This window comes from Marmota monax, unplaced genomic scaffold (genome assembly GCF_021218885.2).
Source record: "Marmota monax isolate L192 unplaced genomic scaffold, Marmota_monax_Labrador192_F-V1.1 WCK01_AAM20220418_F8-fsc00134, whole genome shotgun sequence".
Taxonomy (NCBI): domain Eukaryota; kingdom Metazoa; phylum Chordata; class Mammalia; order Rodentia; family Sciuridae; genus Marmota; species Marmota monax.
This window is the reverse complement of record NW_026692281.1, coordinates 3,461,820-3,482,114: the sequence shown is the minus strand read 5'-3', so window position 1 is coordinate 3,482,114 and position 20,295 is coordinate 3,461,820. Positions and strand designations below refer to the sequence as shown.

The 20,295-nt window shown below is 35.1% G+C and overlaps 1 protein-coding gene across 14 annotated transcripts in view; it reads left to right on the top strand.

The window, feature by feature from the left end:
• Positions 1-20,295, top strand: part of Zc3h12b (zinc finger CCCH-type containing 12B) — a 270,812-nt gene that overhangs the window by 129,866 nt on the left and 120,651 nt on the right. For 11 of the 14 annotated variants that reach the window (XM_046440400.2, XM_046440401.2, XM_058578225.1 and 8 more), the window contains one exon: positions 11,567-11,618. The exons of 1 other annotated variant lie outside the window; for it this stretch is intronic. The gene's annotated coding sequence lies outside the window, so the exon portion shown is untranslated. Of the gene's footprint in view, positions 1-11,566; positions 11,741-20,295 lie in introns of all 14 variants that reach the window. 2 more of the 14 variants (XM_058578217.1, XM_058578203.1) reach the window with 1 other exon arrangement.

Sequence of the window (20,295 nt, the reverse complement as noted above, 5' to 3'; positions counted from 1 at the left end):
CTCCTCTGAGAAGTGTCTGTTCAGGTCTTTGGCCCATTTGTTGACTGGGTTATTTGTTATCTTATTGTCTAATTTTTTGAGTTCTTTGTATACTCTTGATATTAGGGATCTATCTGAAGTGTGAGGAGGAAAAATTTGTTCCCATGATGTAGGCTCCCTATTTACCTCTCTTATTGTTTCTCTTGCTGAGAAAAAACTTTTTAGTTTGAGTGAGTCCCATTTGTTGATTCTTGTGTTTAACTCTTGTGCTATGGGTGTCCTATTAAGGAATTTGGAGCCCGACCCCACAATATGTAGATCGGAGCCAACTTTTTCTTCTATCAGACGCAGAGTCTCTGATTTGATATCTAGCTCCTTGATCCAATTTGAGTTAACTTTTGTACATGGAGAGAGGAGGGGATTCAGTTTCATTTTGTTGCATATGAATTTCCAGTTTTCCCAACACCATTTGTTGTAGATGCTATCCTTCCTCCATTGCATGCTTTTAGCTCCTTTATCAAATATAAGATAGTTGTAGCTTTGTGGATTAGTCTCTGTGTCCTCTATTCTGTACCATTGGTCCACCCTCCTGTTTTGGTACCAGTACCATGCTGTTTTTGTTACTATTGCTCTGTAATATATTGCATGCTTTTAGCTCCTTTATCAAATATAAGATAGTTGTAGCTTTGTGGATTAGTCTCTGTGTCCTCTATTCTGTACCATTGGTCCACCCTCCTGTTTTGGTACCAGTACCATGCTGTTTTTGTTACTATTGCTCTGTAATATAGTTTGAAATCTGGTATCGCTATACTGCCTGATTCACACTTCCTGCTTAGAATTGCTTTTGCTATTCTGGGTCTTTTATTTTTCCATATGAATTTCATGATTGCTTTCTCTATTTCTACAAGAAATGCCATTGGGATTTTGATTGGCATTGCATTAAACCTATAGAGAACTTTTGGTAATATTGCCGTTTTGATGATGTTAGTTCTGCCTATCCATGAACAGGGTATATTTTTCCATCTTCTAAGATCTTCTTCTACTTCTCTTTTTAGGGTTCTGTAGTTTTCATTGTATAAATCTTTCACCTCTTTTGTTAGGTTGATTCCCAAGTATTTTATTTTTTTTGAGGATATTGTGAATGGAGTGTTTTTCCTCATTTCCGTTTCAGAAGTTTTGTCGCTGATATACAGAAATGCCTTTGATTTATACATGTTGATTTTATATCCTGCCACTTTGCTGAATTCATTTATTAGTTCTAGTAGTTTTTTTGTAGACCCTTTTGGGTCTTCTAGGTATAGAATCATGTCTGCCGCAAATAGTGATAATTTAAGTTCTTCTTTTCCTATTTTTATGCCTTTAATTTCTTCCGTCTGTGTAATTGCTCTGGCTGTGTTTCGAGAACTATATTGAATAGAAGTGGTGATAGAGGGCATCCCTGTCCTGTTCCAGATTTTAGAGGGAATGCCTTCAATTTTTCTCCATTCAGAATGATGCTTGCCTGAGGCTTAGCATAGATAGCTTTTACAATGTCGAGGTAAGTTCCTGTTATCCCTAGTTTTTCTAATGTTTTGAACATAAAGGGATGCTGTACTTTGTCGAATGCTTTTTCTGCATCTATCGAGATGATCATATGGTTCTTATCTTTAAGTCTATTGATGTGGTGAATAACATTTATTGATTTCCGTATATTGAACCATCCTTGCATCCCAGGTATGAATCCTACTTGATCATGGTGCACAATTTTTTTGATGTGCCTTTGTATCTGATTCACCAGAATTTTATTGAGGATTTTTGCATCTAGGTTCATCAGAGATATTGGTCTGTAGTTTTCTTTCTTTGAGGTGTCTTTGTCTGGTTTCGGAATCAGGGTGATGTTGGCCTCATAGAATGAATTTGGCAGAGCTCCCTCTTTTTCTATTTCCTGAAATAACTTCAAAAGTATTGGTATTAATTCTTCTTTAAAGGTTTTGTAAAACTCCGCTGTATACCCATCCGGTCCTGGAATTTTCTTGGTTGGAAGTCTTTTGATTGCTTCTTCTATTTCATCCATTGATATAGGTCTGTTTAAGTTGTGAGTATCCTCCTGACTCAGTCTGGGCAAATCATATGACTTAAGAAATTTATCGATGTCTTCACTATCTTCTATTTGATTGGAATATAGGTTTTCAAAATAATTTCTGATTGTCTTCTGTATTTCTGTAGCATCTGTTGTGATATTGCCTTTTTCATCCCGTATGTTAGTAATTTGAGTTCTCTCTCTTCTTCTCTTCGTTAGCATGGCTAAGGGTCTGTCGATCTTATTTATTTTTTCAAAGAACCAACTTTTAGTTTTGTTAATTTTTTCAATAGTTTCTTTTGTTTCAATTTCGTTGATTTCCGCTCTGATTTTAATTATTTTTTGCCTTCTGCTACATTTGGTGTTGTTTTGCTCTTCCTTTTCTAGGGCTTTGAGATGAAGTGTGAGCTCATTTATTTGTTGGTTTTTCCTTTTTTTGAGGAATGACCTCCAAGCGATGAATTTCCCTCTTAAAACTGCTTTCATTGTGTCCCATAGATTCCGATATGTTGTGTCTGTATTTTCATTTATCTCTATGAATTTTTTGATTTCCTCCTTTATGTCTTCTGTAACCCATTGATCATTCAGTAACATATTGTTCATTTTCCATGTGATGTAGGATTTTTCCTTCCTTCTTTTATCATTGATTTCCAGTTTCATTCCATTATGATCAGATAAAATGCATGGTATTATCTCCACCCCTTTATATTTACTGAGGGTTGCCCTATGGCATAATATATGGTCTATTTTTGAGAAGGATCCCTGTGCTGCTGAGAAAAAAGTATATCTACTTGATGATGTTTGATATATTCTATATATGTCAGTTAAGTCTAGGTTATTGATTGTGATATTGAGTTCTGTAGTTTCTTTATTCAACTTTTGTTTGGAGGATCTGTCCAATTGTGAGAGAGGTGTGTTGAAGTCACCCATAATTATTGTGTTGTGGTCTATTTGATTCTTGAACTTGAGGAGAATTTGTTTAATGAACGTCACAGCACCATTATTTGGTGCATAAATATTGATAATTGTTATGTCTTGTTGGTGAATGGTTCCTTTTAACAGTGTATAATGTCCTTCCTTATCCCTTTTGATTAACTTAGTCTTGAAGTCGATTTTATTCGATATGAGAATGGCCACCCCTGCTTGCTTACGAGGACCATGTGCGTGGTATATTTCTTCCCAACCTTTCACCTTCAGCCTGTGTATATCTTTTACAATCAGATGTGTCTCCTGGAGGCAGCATATTGTTGGATTTGTTTTTTTAATCCATGTTACCAGCCTATGTCGCTTTATTGAAGAGTTTAAGCCATTAACGTTTAGAGTTACTATTGATATATGGTTTGTACTTCCAGCCATGTTTGATTATTTATCTTCTTCTTCTTTTTTTTTTTAATTTAGTTTGTTTCTCCATGATTAGCTTTCCCCCCACCCTCTGTCTTTACAGAGGCACTTCCCACTGATGGTTTTGGTTATTGTTTTTCATTTCTTCCTCGTGTAGTGTTTTGCTCAAGATGCTTTGCAATGCTGGTTTTCTGGCTTCAAATTCTTTTAGCTTTTGTTTATCATGAAAGATTTTTATTTCGTTGTCGTACCTGAAGCTTAATTTTGCTGGATACAGAATTGTTGGTTGGCATCCATTGTCTTTCAGTGTTTGAAATACGTTGTTCCAGGATCGTCTCGCTTTCAGCGTCTGTGATGAAAAATCCGTTGTTAACCTTATTGGTTTACCCCTGAATGTAATCTGCCTCCTTTCTCTTGTAGCTTTTAATATTTTCTCTTTGTTCTGTATATTGGATATCTTCATAACAATGTGTCTTGGCATTGGTCTACTGTGATTTTGTGTGCTCGGTGTCCCGTATGCATCTACAATTTGTATATCCGTTTCCTTTTTTATTTCTGGAAAGTTTTCTGTAATTATTTCATTCAGCAGGTTACTCATTCTCTTGGTTTGAATCTCTGTACCTTCCTCTATCCCGATGACTTGTAAGTTTGTTTTTTTATATATTATCCCATATCTCCTGGATGTTTTTCTCGTGATTTTTTACCAGCCTTTCTGAGTTGGCTAGACTCTTTTCAAGATGATATATTTTGCTTCATTATCTGATGTTCTGGCTTCTACTTGCTCCACTCTGTTAGTGATACTCTCAATTGAGTTTTTAATTTGGTTTATCGTTTCCTTCATTTCTAGAATTATTGTTTGATTTTTTTTTATAATCTCTATCTCCTGATAAAGATGCTTAACTTCTTCTTTTATCTGTCTATGTAATTCATTTTCAATGTGTTCTTTCACTGTTTGGATTTGCTGTCTCGTATCCTCTTTAAGGTTCCATTCCATCTGTCTAAGGTATTCCTTGAGTTCTTTATATGACCATTTTTCTGATGACTCTAGATCCTCCTGAATATGTAGGCTGTCCTTCATTGTTTGTACTCCTTTTCTTCCTTGCTTTTTTATGCTGCTCATGTTACTTCTTGTTCTGTTTGACTGCTGAGTTACTGTTTACTCTTATAAATTTATTTGATGCTTGGGAGGAAAGGTATTAGAAGGGAAGGGAAGAAGTCACTAAAGAGAATGAGAGTAGGCAGGTAGAATTCAATGAAGGGGGAATAAGAAAATTGAAAAGAAATGAAAGACAAAAGAAAAAAAATAGAAAATAAAGAAAGAAAGAAAAAAAATTTAAAAATAATAATGATAATAAAAAATGAAAATTAAAATTTAAAGAAATAATACTAATAATAATAAAATTAAAAATTTTAAAAAAGTTAAAGAACAACAACACCAACAAAAAATGAAAATGAAAGAAAAATAAAATAATAATAATAATAATAAATGCAGTCATAGAGTTCGATTAACTTCTCTTCCAGTAGGTGGAGCTTTGCCCACTGGGCCAAGCTTCTCTTCTCAATAGGTGGGAACCATTCACTGTGCAGCAGCTCTTGGTCCCAGACTGGGCGGGTCTCCAATCCTGAGTGCCTAGGGCCTTCTCTTGTGTTTCCTCAAGCCAGGCCCCGCTCACCTGTGACGCTCACCACAATACTGGCTACACGCCAGGTCTGCTGCTCCTGGGAGCCCTGTTTTCATGAACGCCTGGGCACACTCTCCCTGTTTGCCTCCCTCAGACCCTAAGTTTGTAGAGCTTGGGGCTGAGAATCCCCAGCGAATTTGCTTGCCCTCCGTTAGCCACGCCCCCGGTAGCTGGTGCAAGAGACCTCAGTTGTCAGCACTGGTGGGAGTGGTAGCCGGGAGTTCCGCACCACGAGTCTCTCGGTCTGGCTATCGCGCTCACAGGAGATCTGGGAGGGGCCCTTACGGGAGAGCTGGGAGGGGCCCTTAAGGTTTCCCCGCTGTGTGGAGAGAGATGGCTAGGGGATTACACACCTGTTGCACTGGTTTCAATGAAGTTATCTCCTCCGCACGTGACGTGAGTTCTCTGCCATGGTGGTATCCCGTCTAAATGGTGACCGTTAGTTCCCTTTGCCGGGTGATCAATGCAACGGGTGGGTCCTGACTGTCTTTCCCAAGCCCTGTTTCAATCCTGTGGCCACTGCCTATGAAGGCTCGGTTGGCTTTTACCTCTGTATGTTCAGACGGGCCGACCAGTTATTTCAGCGGGATCCTTAATGCTGAGTCACGAGAAGCAGGCGAACTTTAATGCAGCCGATCCGGGCTCAGTGTGTGTGTTCTGAGGGGCCCAGACTGTTCGCCCCAGATCCATGTCAGCTCAGCATTGCCTAGTGATCCTGAGCAAACAGCATTTAGACAATTTACGACTCCCTATGCCCGCGCAGCTGGAGAGGTCAGAGACTTGATCTCTCCACACCTGCCACCATGTTGGATCTGTACAAATAATCTTATGCTATAGATGAAGTATCAGGAACTACAAGAAGAATTAATAAAGTTCCTGTTTTTCCATTCCTGTTAACCAGATATGGGAAAGCTGAAGAATTACCTGAAATGTTTCTTAGAGGCCATATAGCTCATTCACTGAAACATGATGGAGCAATGAATGCTAGAATGCTGGTATAGTACCTTCATCTACCACAGCTTTGATCTATTCTGATTTCACAAAAGCAATGTTAGCAATTAGGCCTAAGCTTATTAAAATCAAATAGGAGTACTTTCAGAGAAATGCACACATTTTGGAATGAAACCAGCCTTGATTGTCTTGTTAATGGAGTGCTATTTTTCTATGGAAATAGTTTTCTAGCAACTTGAGTAACATGGAGTTGGCTTTCCAAATTATTGCTATTTTTGTCTTTCACACTGTCATCAACAGATGTACAAAGCCATAGTTGCTTTTTTTCCTTTTGTGAAGAAGTATTAGCAGCAGGAACAGAGCTTACATTTTATTTGTTTGTTTGTTTGTTTATTTTGTTGGAACTGGAAATTAAACCCTGGGGCATTCTGCCACTAATCTATTTTGAGATACGGTCTTGCTAAATTGCTGAGGGTAGTCTCACACTTGTTATTTTCCTATTTCAGCTTCCTGAGTAGCTGGAATTACAGGCATGCACCACCTTACATTTCTTCTTTTCAGCATCTGCTGATCTTTTTTACATTTCCTCAAATTCATATTAACATTAATATACTACAGTATCATCTTTCTCAGTTTTCTTCCTTTTCTTTGTTATTGAACCTGTTAAGATAGGAAGTTAGTGAATTAGCATTCTCATTGGTGAACATGTTGTTAGACAGTGTGAGAAAAATTAGAAGATAATTATGGATCTTGCACATAGGTAAAAATATCAGGGTTCACAGGCTTAAGGTCATCACTCTCTAGATGACTGAAAAAAATGTTATGCTTTTAGTGTTTAAACTGCAAAGTCTTTCAGAGATTGTCTTTTAGTTTTTTAATGATGTTTGAAAAAAGTGGTAACAGATTCTTCCCATAACCTGAGCTGTGACAAATTGACAAATGCCTGTAATCCCAGCTACTTGGGAGACTGCATCAGGAGGATCACAAGGGCCAGCCTAGGCAATTTAGCAAGATTCTGCCTCGAAATTTTAAAATAAATAAATAAATAAAAGAAAAGAAAAAAGAAAAAAAATGACTAGGGATGTAACTCAGTGAAATAGCACCCCTGGGTTGAATACCCAGTACCTAATAATAATAATAATAATAATAATAATAATAATAATAATACTCTTCCTATGTCAAGTGGAAAAATACCACATTTCAATTTAAAGAAGAGATTACCAAAAGGATGGTAATATCCATTAAATAGTGGGGAAAGTTATTTGGACAATATTCTGTAGTCAAGTCTATGGTAGGCTGATTTTATAATGATTTTACTTTTAAATGTGTAAATTGGAGATTTGAGGAGAGATTCTGATTAAACTAGAATTATATGCTTCATTTTCTTTTCTTTTTATTATGCCTGTCCTTTTCAAATCATGGTAATAACAATGATTAGTATTATAAGATAATCATTATTATTGACAGATAAAATTACATTTCCATTTTCTTCAAACTTCATCTTTAAAAGACCTGTAAAGATAGAGTACAAACTCATATAAACAAGATGTGATTTTATTATCCCTGGCTCATAAACAAAGTGAAATTTAAAATGGGTTGGCAACATATAATTAAGATTTATTTTACCAAATGGCAACCTTACCTTTTAAGAGATTTTTTTCTGGATATTTTAAATAAAAATAACTTAGCTTCTAAACTGAAGATACAAAATCACTGTTTAATAAAAGTAACCTTAAAAACCTACATATTTTTGGAAATAGGTGTTTATCTTCTGAATGTCATAGTTATGTTGATAAGATTGTCCTTATATTAGAATTTGTGGAACTGTCAGCATATTGTTCATTTACCACACTGGTAGGCAGCTTCTATATGCAAATTTTGAAGAAAGTGAAAATTTTGCTTTATTTGTGTTTTTTCAAAAATTTATTTATTTTAATTAATTTATTTAATTTGTCATAGGTATATATGACAGCAGAATCCATTTTGATTCATTGTACACAATTGCAGCACAACTTTTCATTTCTCTGATTGTACACAATGTAGCGTTGCATCATATGTGCAGTCATAGATGTACCTAGGGTAATAATGTCCATCTCATTCCACCTTCTTTCCTGCTCTCATGCCCTCTCCGTTCCCCTCCCTCCCCTTTGCAATATGCAAAATTCCTCCATTCCTCCCATGCCACTGCCATTATGGATCAGCATCCACTTATGAAAGAAAACATTTGGCCTTTGGTTTTTGGGGATTGGTTTACTTTGCTTAGCATGATGCAAGGTCCAGCCAATGACAAAGCAGTGCTCTTTCACTCTTCAGTTGTGACCATAGATCCGGATGGGTGGTGGTTCAGGATGGGAGCTGCCATTCTCTGATGCCTTGGATCAGACAATTTTTCACCTTAATTGATCTCCCTTTTGGCTATGGTTGTGATCAGGGAGCCTTCTACTACAATATTCAGTTTTAAATATACAAGTCTTACACTTCCTTGGTGAAATATCTCTTCAATATTTATAATTTTGAGGCTATTATAAATGGAATTATATTCTTAATATCCTTTTCAAATTTTGCATTTCCAGTATATATAAATACAATCATTTTTTTCAATAATAATATTCGCATTCTGCAATTTTTCTCAGTATATTTATTGCCTCATGTGTGTATGTGCACGATGAGTCCCCTAAGTCACTTAAGCTTTTCTATATATAAGAAAATATCATCTGAAAACAAATATGAGTTTACTTTCATTTCTTCTTTGAATGCCGATTCTCTCCTTCCCCCACAAATTATTCGGGTTAGGACTTGCAATACAATGTGGAGCAGAAATGGAAAAAAAAGAAAACAGGCAAATTTCTCTTGTTCCTGATGTTAGGGGAAAAGTTTACAGTGTTTCATCATTGAGTATCATGATAGTGGTGGATTTTTCATTAATGTTCCTCATCATGTTGAGGAAATTCCCTCTATTCCAGGTTTTTTCTGAGTGTTTTCATAATGAAAGTGTTTTTATTTTGTGAAATGACTTTTCTGCTTTAAATTATTTTGGGTTTTGCCCTTCATACTACTAATGTAGTTTATTATATTGATTTGTTTTATGTTGAAGAATTTTTGCACTCATGGGATAAATCCTACTTGTTCATGGTATATAGTGCTTTTAGTATGCTGTTGGCTTCAGTATGCTACTATTTTTTGAGCATTTTGTTCTATTGTTTCCTTTACTGTGATATCTTTGTCTATCTTTTATAACATGTCAATGGTTGTCTCATAGAATGAGCTAGGAAGTTTTCTCTCTTTTATTTTTTAGAGGAGTTTAGAAAACATTGGTATTAATTCTCCTTTGTATATTTGGAAAAATTTAATAATGAACCCATTTGTTCCTAGGACTTTCTTCTTGGGCTGATTTTGATTCAATTTATTTTTATTTTTATTTCCTTATTTGTTTGTTTGTTTGTTTATTGTGGTGGGTATTGAACCCAGAGCCTTGTGCATGCAAGGCAAGCACTCTACCAACTAAGCTATATCCCCAGCCCTGATTTCTTTTTAATAGATTTGTTCATATTTTATATTTCTTCAGGATACAATTAGCTAGTCTGTGTGTTTCTATGAATCTGTTGATCTCACCTAGATTATCAGATTGTTGGTATAGTTGCTCATATTATTCTCTTCTACTTTTAAAAACTTTTGTCTAGCTAATAGTAGTTTTGGGTTTTAGTAATTTGAACTCTCTCTTTTATTCCTTCTCAATTTGGCTACAAGTTTATCTCTTTTTTTGACCTTTACAAAGAACCATGTTTTAAATTTTCTTTCATTCTCTCTATATTGTTTTTCTATGTACTTTTTGTTCCAATCTTCCTTCTGTTCCAATCTTCATTCCTTTTCTTCTGCAAGATTTGGTTTAGTTTTCTTTTCCTCGTTTCTAATGTGTGAAGTTAGATTTTTGGTTTGAGCGTTTTTTTTTTCCCTTTTTTAACAGAATGTTACATCAGTAAATGTTATACATTGATTTTTTTTATGTGATGCCACTTTCATTTTAACCATCAATAATTTAACCACAATGCTTCCCTTGTCAAAACCTGCTCTTTCTTACTAGTGCTGCTTGTGTCATTTTTTTCTAGTATCTGTGTCCTTCAAAAGTTGTCACCCATCCACTTCTTTGTGACCTCACTCACCAATTTTTTAAATAATCTCTACCATGATTTCCTGATCATCCCAGAATATCAACTTTTTGCCCTTAACACAATGTACCTACTTCCTTTTCACTCCACATATTATCACCATATTGCCAAGTTCATTCTTCCTTTCCATCTTTTTCTTTATACTTTGTTTCTTTCAATTTTAATTTAAAATAATTTTTATTTCTGTGAACCTTATTTAATTAATAGTAATCATCTCTAATATTTGTTGTATTTCTACCATTAATTTATAGTTTGCTATATATGTTAATCTGCACTTTATAAATTTCTTTAAATATTTTAACATAATCTTCACATTTTTCTGTTTTTTTTTTGTTGTTGTTCTCCAACAAGTTATAGTTTATAAGTGTATTTTTCTTTCCAAACATTTCTTCCAATTACTGCATTCATTTAGATTCACAGTTATCCAATCAATTATTTTCCATTGGCACATCAGTTACTTTTAATAATAATGGTGTTTTCCATGTTATAGAACTCACCTTCCTAACAATCTCCTTTAGTGTTAGATCACTGTTCTCCTTTAGTGCTTGATTATTGTTCTTATGTGGCCCCATTCACTTTAATCTCAGTGGGAAAAGCACGTTTAGATATAGAATAGATTCCATAAAGTGGAGTGGAATGGTTGGCTAAAATAATCTGGAATCTGTAGGACACCCCCTCAGTAAGGAAATATCACAGGCAAACTGGATCCAAGGGCATGAGACTACACTGTTGTCCACAGGCAAAATTTCTTCTCTCTGCCAACCTTGTATTTTAAAATCTGTAAATATTGATGTATATACATTTAATTTTCTTTTCTACACATGTATCATATTTCATTTAACCATTTTCATAGTAATGACATTTTCCAACTCTTTGTCATTACAAACAATACTTGCGGTGAAGATGTTTTTACTTGTACATGTGTGAAATGTTTTCTGAGGCTTGTATCTGGTAGTGTAGTTGCTAGCTAATACTATATGTCCATACTCATTTTCACTGTGTCTTGCTAAAATAGTTTCTAATATGACAACACTCCCACAAGTGCTAAATGAAATTTCCCATTTCCCACCTTCAACAGTGTTTATATTAACTGATTGATATTTTTGGCAGTCCAGTAGGCATAAAATTTTATTGAATTTCTTAAAGTTATGATTCTCTGATTAATAAGGACATTGGATATCTCCTCATGTTTATTTGCCTTTTGGTTCTTCCTTTTATGTAAATTGTCCATTCATTTAATTTGTCCATTTTTATAGAGGTCAGCCAGGGTTTTTCTTGCTAGCATATAGGAATTGGACTTCTTTAATGTGATCTTGTTTGTTTTCTGACTTTCGGGGACCTTTTCGATTCTGCTTAACTAAGATATTCCCTTTTGTCTTTCATTATAGTAATGGATGGATTGGATAAGTGAAGTCTACCTTGAGAAGCCTATAGAAAAAGGTAAAATACGTGGTTCGACACCTGAAAGATACCATAAGATGCTGAAGAAAATGTAGTTGAACAATACTGTGTTGAAGAACTTAATACAAGAGAGAAGTTAGCATCAATTAGAATAATTCATGGTAAAGACAAGTTTAAATATACTCATATGTTCTAAACATTGTGCTGGTACTAATTTTGCTATAAATTGTAATATTGAATAAATTGCCTAATCTTTCAGAGTCTCAAGGGCTCTTTATCAAATTACATTTATTCATATCTATTTAGCAAAGATTCTTTGAGTAGTAAGTAATTTAATATGTATGAAGTTCCTACCCTACTACCTGGTAGATAGTAGGTCCCTAATAATTTTTATTCACTTCATTTTTATTGTACCTTATATTTATATAGCCCTCTGCAGTTGAAAATCACTTTCTTACTCATTTAATTCTTTTTAGTCACTTAGAATCCAGTATTTGGTTGTAACATTGCTTTGTAAAGTAGGCATATGCTTGTTTAATTAAATGTAAATTGATTTATGCCTTTGCTTACTTTAGGATTTTAGAGAAATCTTGGTTTTTATTTTGGTTATCTAAAGTTAGCAGCATCCCCTGGTAGTTTCTCTACTCCTCCACTTTCTCATGTGGATAATTATTTGTATTCAAATATAATGGAAGAAATTAGCTATGAAAGACTTTTGATGGATCCCATTGTGAGAGAATTCTTTCTTGTTCTTAATTCATCTCCTTCTAAGATTGTGTTTTCCTAAATGAACGTGTACTTTTTAAAAACTGGATTAATATGATACTTGTAGCCAATCTTAGGATCGCTTCAAATTGGTAAATAACAGTAAATTGATGAATGCTTACTTCTTGTTTGAGTGAGCAAGATTTAAGAGAAGAGTCATTAAAATTAGAGTGGTTTGGAACATTGATGGTGCCATTTTTTTAAAGATAAGGATAAGCTTTCACTTTCTCAAAATATTTACCACATATACTCCCTTCATTCTAAATAATGTGCTATTTTCTTTGCCCTCTAAATAGCATTCTGATGAGGTGGTACAGGACCTGTGCATATTATATGCAAGAAAGAATGAATTGTTTTATTTCTATACCTCATTTTCAAGTTTAAAAAATAGTTATCAAACTTGATGATCTACTGACTCTAATTTTCCAACCTTAAAAGAAATTAAGTATAAAGGAAGGTAAAACTTCATGCTGTTATATTAAATTTCCTGGTAATAGCTAGGCACAGTGGCATATGCATATAATCCCAGCAACTTGAGAGGCTGAGGCAAGAGGATTGCAACTTTGAGGCCATCCTGGGAAACTTAGTGAGACCCTTCTCAAAATAAAAAATGAAAAGGGCTGGGTCTGTAGCTTAATGGTAAAGCCCCATGGGTTCAATCCTGAGTATCAAATAATAAAAATAATAATAATAATACATAAAATTTTAAAAGTAAGTTCTTGGTATGTATTTTTAACATCTTTCCTTGGCTGAAGTTCGGGCCAATGTAACATCTCTTGGCTTCCTTGGATTTGGGATTAGGAACCTTCTCTGATGCCTTTATTTCAATATGGACACCCAGGCTCCCTCCTCTATCCCACCTCTTTCAAATATCTGCTTATCTTTTAAAATATAAAAATTAACTTATTTTTTTATTAAACAAAAGCTAGAAAACCTTTCTTTGTTTTACTAAAGGTTGAACTATTGAATGCCTTATTTTAGTTTTATCTTAATCTAAGGATCAAAATTTTACAGAATTACATGTGCTGCTGACATCTTATTCTTGAACAACTTCAGCTTTAAGCCTCATATAGAAACGATAGTATATACCCAAGACACTACATGCAACTTATCTATACAAATAAAGTTAGTGATTTGTAACATATAATACACTAAAGGAAAGTGATTGAGTAAACCTCTCTTCCCACTTGTCATTATGTATGAATCATATGGGTCAACAGTATACTTCAGTGGAGAAGAAAAAAAAACATCTGGTTGTGATCATTTATCTAAGTGTCTGCTTATTTGGTAAGGTTCATCTGATTACATGTGTGCAGTTTTAGGACATTTTCATTTACTAACAAAGTGAATAAATTTATTTGTCTTTGTCATTTCCACACAGTGCAACACAACCGTTGGGATTATTCTAGCTGATATTTAACTAATTTACAGTCCTCAGAAAACCTTTACAAAAAATTATAATCCTAAACTTTGCCAAAAATATTGAGGCTCTTGTTCCCACATCTATGCAGAGATTTTTTTTAAATATTTATTTTTTAGTTATAGGTGAACACGATATCTTTATTTTATTTTTATGTGGTGCTGAGGATCAAACCCAGGGCCTCGCACATGCTAGGCGAATGCTCTACCTCTGAGCCACAACCCCAACCCTCTATGCAGAAATTTTTAATATTGTTCTCTTTTTGTCTTGACTATTTAGCTAAACTTAACGTTGGTGTTGTTATTGTTGTTGTTGTCATCATTTTCACCTTCTTTGTTTGAAAAAGAAGACTGTATTGTAGAGTCTCTATTCTTAACCTGGATTTTTTAAAAATGTTTATTTATTTTTGTTACTGATTATCGAATCCATGATATTTTACCACTGAAGTACATCCCCAGTCCTTTTTTTTTAGTATTTATTTGAGACAAGGTCCTGCTAAATTGCTGAAATTCTTACTATGTTGCTGAGTGTGGCTGGTCTCAAAATTGCAATCCTCCTTCCTCATCCTCCTGAGTCACCAGGATTATAGTCATGTTCTACCACATCCATCTTTAACCTGGATTTGTAATACTAATCAGTCTTTTCCATTTTATGTGATTCATAATTATTGTCATTATTTTGCTAAGTCCTTATTTGAAAGATAGAGGGGCTGGGGATGTGGCTCAAGTGGTAGCAAGCTCGCCTGGCATGCGCGCGGCGCTGGGTTCGATCCTCAGCACCACATAAAAATAAAAAAAACAAAGATGTGTCCACCGAAAAAATAAATATTAAAAAAAATCACTTCTCTCTTTAGAGAGAAAAAAAAAGAAAGATAGAATAATCTGAAATACCAGCGATTTATACTTTTCTTCTGGTTTTTATGTTTTCCTCTTTAGCATATAACTTAGATACTATTATAGCTCTTTTCAAAAAAGCAAATGTAGATAGAAATGTTTAAATTTTACTTAAAATTAATTCCAACCCTAAATTAATAGATAGATGAAACTGTATTTGCTCTCATTCTATATATCCACAAAGTACCAACAACTACTGGCAGAACTGTATCATTGGAGTCTAGAATAAACACTTATCTTTCTTTATGGAGGACAGTAACTGAATTATTGAAACTGGAAGGTAACCTTGAATTTTCACATATGATAAGTCTCCAAAAGAGGCTCTAGACATATGTTACTTTATTGTACTTAGATTTTATTTCTTGAGTTTTATAAATACCAAATATTCCTGCTTTCACAGTTATTAATCCAAGTAATTTAATATTAGGTTCTTCTTTATTTTTATTAGAATTATTAACACAGAATGTTAGAAATGTTTTTATGCATTTTTATATAATTTTTTTTATAATTTTATGCAAATTAATTGGGATTCACTGTGATAATCCATACATGCATACATTATATGTTGATCATGCCTGTTTTAGTCAGCTTTTTTGCTGTTGTGAGTAAAGGACCCAACCAGAAAAACTGTAGAGGAGGAAAAGTTTATTTGGGGGCTCACAGTTTCAGAGATCTCAATCTATAGACAGCAGGCTCCATTCCTTGGAGCTCGAGGTAAGGCAGAGCATCATGGCAGAAGAGGTGGCAGAGGGAAGCAGCTTACATGATGATCAGGAAGCAGAGAGAGAGGTCTCAACTTGCCAGATAAAAGTATATATCCGAAAGCCATGCCCTCAATTCCCACCTCCTCCAACCACACTATACCACTTCAGTTATCACTCACTTAATTCCTATAGGGATTAATCACTGATTAGGTTAAGACGTTCACAACCCAATCATTTCTCCTCTGAACCTTCTTGCATTGTCTCACACATGAACTTTTGAAGGATAAAAAAAAATCACCATAACAGTGTCCATTCATGCTTATTCTGTGTCTATCCTCCCTCCCCTGGGACCTTTTTGAGTCCTGATAATCCCTCTGCTACTTTCATGGTTTCTTTTATGATTATGGGGTTTTTTATATTTTAAGTTTCCACAGGTGTGAAAATACACAATACTTCTTCTAGGCAGCAGTTTCACTGCTGGGACTAAAAGACCTAACAAGAACAATCTTAGGGAAGAAAAAGTTTATTTAGCAGCTCATGGTTTCAGAGGTCTCAGTTCATAGATGGCTGACTCCATTTTTTCAATGCTCAAGATGAGGTAGAACATCATAGCATAAAAGTTTGGCAGAGGGAAGTAGCTTAGGACATAGACAAGAAGCAGAGTGAAGGTTATCCTTACATCAACAAAAATAAAAACCCCAAAGGCCTGCTCCCAATGACCCACCTTCTCCAGCCATACCCTACCTACCCATAGGTAATACCTATCAGTGGATTAATATAGTGATTAATTTAAGGCTCTTATAATCCAATCATTTCACCTCTTAACTTTCTTGCATTGTTTCACACATAAGCATTTGGATAACACCACATATCTAAGCCATAACACTTGTCTTTGAGTCTCTATTATTTTGCTTAAGATTATGTCCTCCAGTTCCATCCATTTTCTTACAAGTGACATTTCATTCTTCTTGATGGATGAATAGTACTCTTCTGTTTATATATTTTCTTTATCCATTCATCTGTTGATGCACACCTGAGCTGATCCATGCAGTGAATATTGTGAACAGTGCCATAGTAAACATGGGTTTGCAGGTATCTCTTTTGTATGCTGATTTCATTTCCTTTGGATATATACCAAGGAGTGGGATAGCTGGATCATATGGTATAACTATTTTTGATGTTTTGAGGAAGCTCTGTACTGTTTTCTGTAATGACTAAACTAATTAACATTCCCACCAAATGTGTCTAAACATCCATTTTTTTCTGTACATCCTTACCAGTATTTGATTTTTTTATTATACCTTTCTAATTAGGGTGAGATGGTATCTGATTGTAGTTTTGATTTGCATTTCCCCAATCACTAATGACATTAATCATTTTTTCTTATTTTTATTGGCTATTGAAATTTTATATAAACAAAAAATAATGCTGCCCATACCAAAATGTTTCTTATACTTTTATTTATTATAGCCAACTATTGAAAAATGCTAAATATCATAAAGCTTGGAAGTTAAGATATTTTTCAGAATTTGATCTGTTCTTTGTATATTTATGTTGTATTGAATTTAGTATAATAACAATAGCGAACTTTTTGTAGCTCTTACTATGGGCCAAGCACTTTATATGTATTAACCAAATCAGTGTTCTCAACAACCCTATGAAGTCAGTATTATACTCACTTTTTACAAATAAACCAAAGCATAGAAATCTTAAAGTAATTCCCAAAGATCAAACAGCAAACAAGTGGTAGAGCTGCAGGATGCACTCAAGTAGCCTTCTTTTGCCCATTTGTAGTCTTGTCACCTCTTAATTTTGCCTCCCATTTTAGTACCAAATGTTTAATTAGCCATTGTTATACATCTATTACTAATGTTTGTTGTTCTTTTTTGTCATTATTACATGTAGGTTTTTTCTTGATAACTAAAAATATCCTAAAGCATTAGGTGTATGTGTTTTAGGGGAGAGCTTGGAAAATATTGTGGGTATATGATCAGTTACATAAATGTCCATGGTAAATTTCCTGAAGAATAAAGAGAAATATGTTGTAATTGAGTTATTTTATTAGACCATTAGACCTGTTTGCTTTACCTGCCGCAGTCTGGCTGGGCACAATCAGGAGCCACTTGTCAAAAGAAACTAACTTTATTTTTAGAACCACACACGCCAAACAAAACAGCCTCTCAGGAAAAACCCTCAGAGCCTCAACTGCCACCACCGGCTTTCCACAAGCCTCTCTCTCCCACACAAGCTTCTCTCCACCTCCCACAATCCTCCTGCTCTTGAGGCCGATTGGCTGGGTCACGTGGGCGGAGCCAAAAAAGTCCCCCAATGAGCAGCTCCGTGGTCTGAAAGGGCAGGGAAACAGCCCAATGAGCATCACCGCAGAGGAGCCAATCAGCTAGATGTTGCTGGGGCCAAGGAGCCAATCAGCTAGATGTTGCTGGGGCTGCTGTGAGCCAATCATCAGCCAGCAGCTGGAAGTTTGCTGGCAGCTGGAAGTTTGCTGGGGCCCCTTTGGCTGTGGCTCTCAACATCTCCCCCTCTCTGTTTAAACAACAAGCATGTGGCTTAGGGACCATGCCTGTTAGGCAGTCCAATTCAACATATGGTCCTTATCGGATGAACTGACCTCTAGGCGTCAGCCTCCTGTCTTAGGTTGGTACCACTGCAATTGGATCATACCCGTCACTGACTACCGGTCCAGCATACAGCCATACTTGTGGATAGGCCTTTGCACCTGTGGGGGGGTGAGGTTCTTTGCCTCACCTCTGTTGGCCCCCAAATTTTAGACCATCACTAGTAGAGGAGGATGCAAAATGCCATGACATTAAGCCAATTGAGGGCTCCTTTGAAAAATTGTACCACCGGTGACACCATCAGCAAAAATACTCCAGCACTACCACAATTCGCTGTACCAACAGATAGTTCACAATGCATACAGGTGAGCTCACAATGTGTCCAGGCAAGTTCTGCAAGCAGTTCAGTGATGGCTATTGTAGAAGCTGTAGATTGGTTTTATCTTTGACTTCACCAGCACTGGGATGAAGATAGGAATTCTGGCAATAATGGCTAAAGAAAAAATTATGTAACATTCCAGAAGGCACTAAAAGAAAACAATTTTCTTAACAATTTACATTGTCTTCACCGGCACTGGGATGAAGATAGGAATTCTGGCAATAATGGCTAAAGAAAAAATTATGTAACATTACAGAAGGCACTAAAAGAAAACAATTTTCTTAACAATTTACATTATCTTTAAGAGAATTATTAAATATAATGAAAAGGAAAGGTGAAAGTAAACAGATCTGTTAACCTTTTTTGTTTACATATTAAAACAATCCTCAACAGTTGTTTACCCAATTTAAATTAAACCATATAAATCACGTGAAAAAAAAAATATTTGGATCCATTTTATCATGAGCGCTCATCATATATGATATATGGACATACATACATTCAAACATATAACACAAAACACAAGTGTGCACACATAATATAATACATACACCACATAACATTATAGTAAAGGCCTTATAACTTTTTACAGGTGAAATCTCCATTGCAATGTTTAAAAACTCTATAGTCAAAAAATAGAACTGATCAGCAAAACATTAACCTAGGTCTGTATGAGCTCAAAAAACAAAATAGAACTTCATGATATGGCAAAGGGCAATAATAAAATAGATATTGAAAAAAGCATCCTGGTTCTGTTGCAGATGTAAGAATAGCCAAACTGGAGTTTTGGATATCAGTTGTTATGGATTTGAGCCAAATCATCTTCTTTTTGGTCTGTAGAAATCGCTTTAGTTAATCTTTCTGGAATCCAAATCGGCTGCTGTTCTCCCTGTGGAAACACATAAACAGACCCCCGACTCCAGACAATCACTGGGTCAGGACCTTGGTTAATCTCTCTGGAATCCAAATCGGCTGCTGTTCTCCCTGTGGAAACACACAAACAGACCCCCGACTCCAGACAATTACTGGGTCAGGACCTTTCCATTGTCCTGTTAGAATATCCTTCCAAAGTACCTTGGGCTTATACACATTTTTTGGACACATATGCCTTTCTGCAGCACTAAGTCCTGATGAATCCAAATTTAAAAAGTTTAGAGTAAAAAGGGTTATTTTAAGTTTATCTTTGGGGAATATATACCCCTTCCCAATTCCTTCTTTTTGCTTTAATAAGTACATTTTAATAGTTTGATGAGCTCTTTCAACTATGCCTTGTCCCTGTGGATTGTATGGGATTCCTGTTATATGAGTAATGCCAAATGTTGAGCAAAATTGTTTAAAAGAGGTAGAAGTATAACCAGGGGCATTATCTGTTTTTAACTGTTTTGGAACACCCACAGTGGCAAAATTTTGTAAGCAATGAGCTATAACATCTTTAGTTTTTTCTCCGGCATGAAGGGAGCCCATCAAAAATCCAGAAGAAGTATCAACTGTAACATGCAAATATTTTAATTTTCCAAATTCTGGCAAGTGTGTGACGTCCATCTGCCAAATATGGTTAGGTATCAATCCTCTAGGATTGACTCCAAGATTAACTTGTGGTAAAAAGGTCACACAATTTTGACATTGTTTTATTATTTGTCTAGCTTGTTCCTTAGTTATTTTAAAACGCTTTTGTAAAGTATTAGCATTGACATGGAACTTTTTATGAAAATTTATAGCTTCTTCTAGTGTAGAGAAAATATGTATGTCATGTGTAGTTTTATCTGCTAAATCATTGCCCAAACTAAGGGCTCCAGGCAATCCTGTATGTGCCCTGATATGTCCTATAAAGAATGGATCTTTTCTGTCCCAGATTAGACTTTGTATAGTGGAAAGCAAAGAGAAAACAGTAGAAGAAGGGGAAATCCTACCAGCATCTTCAAGAGATACTATAGCATTAACTACATACTGACTATCAGAAAATAAATTCAATACAGAAT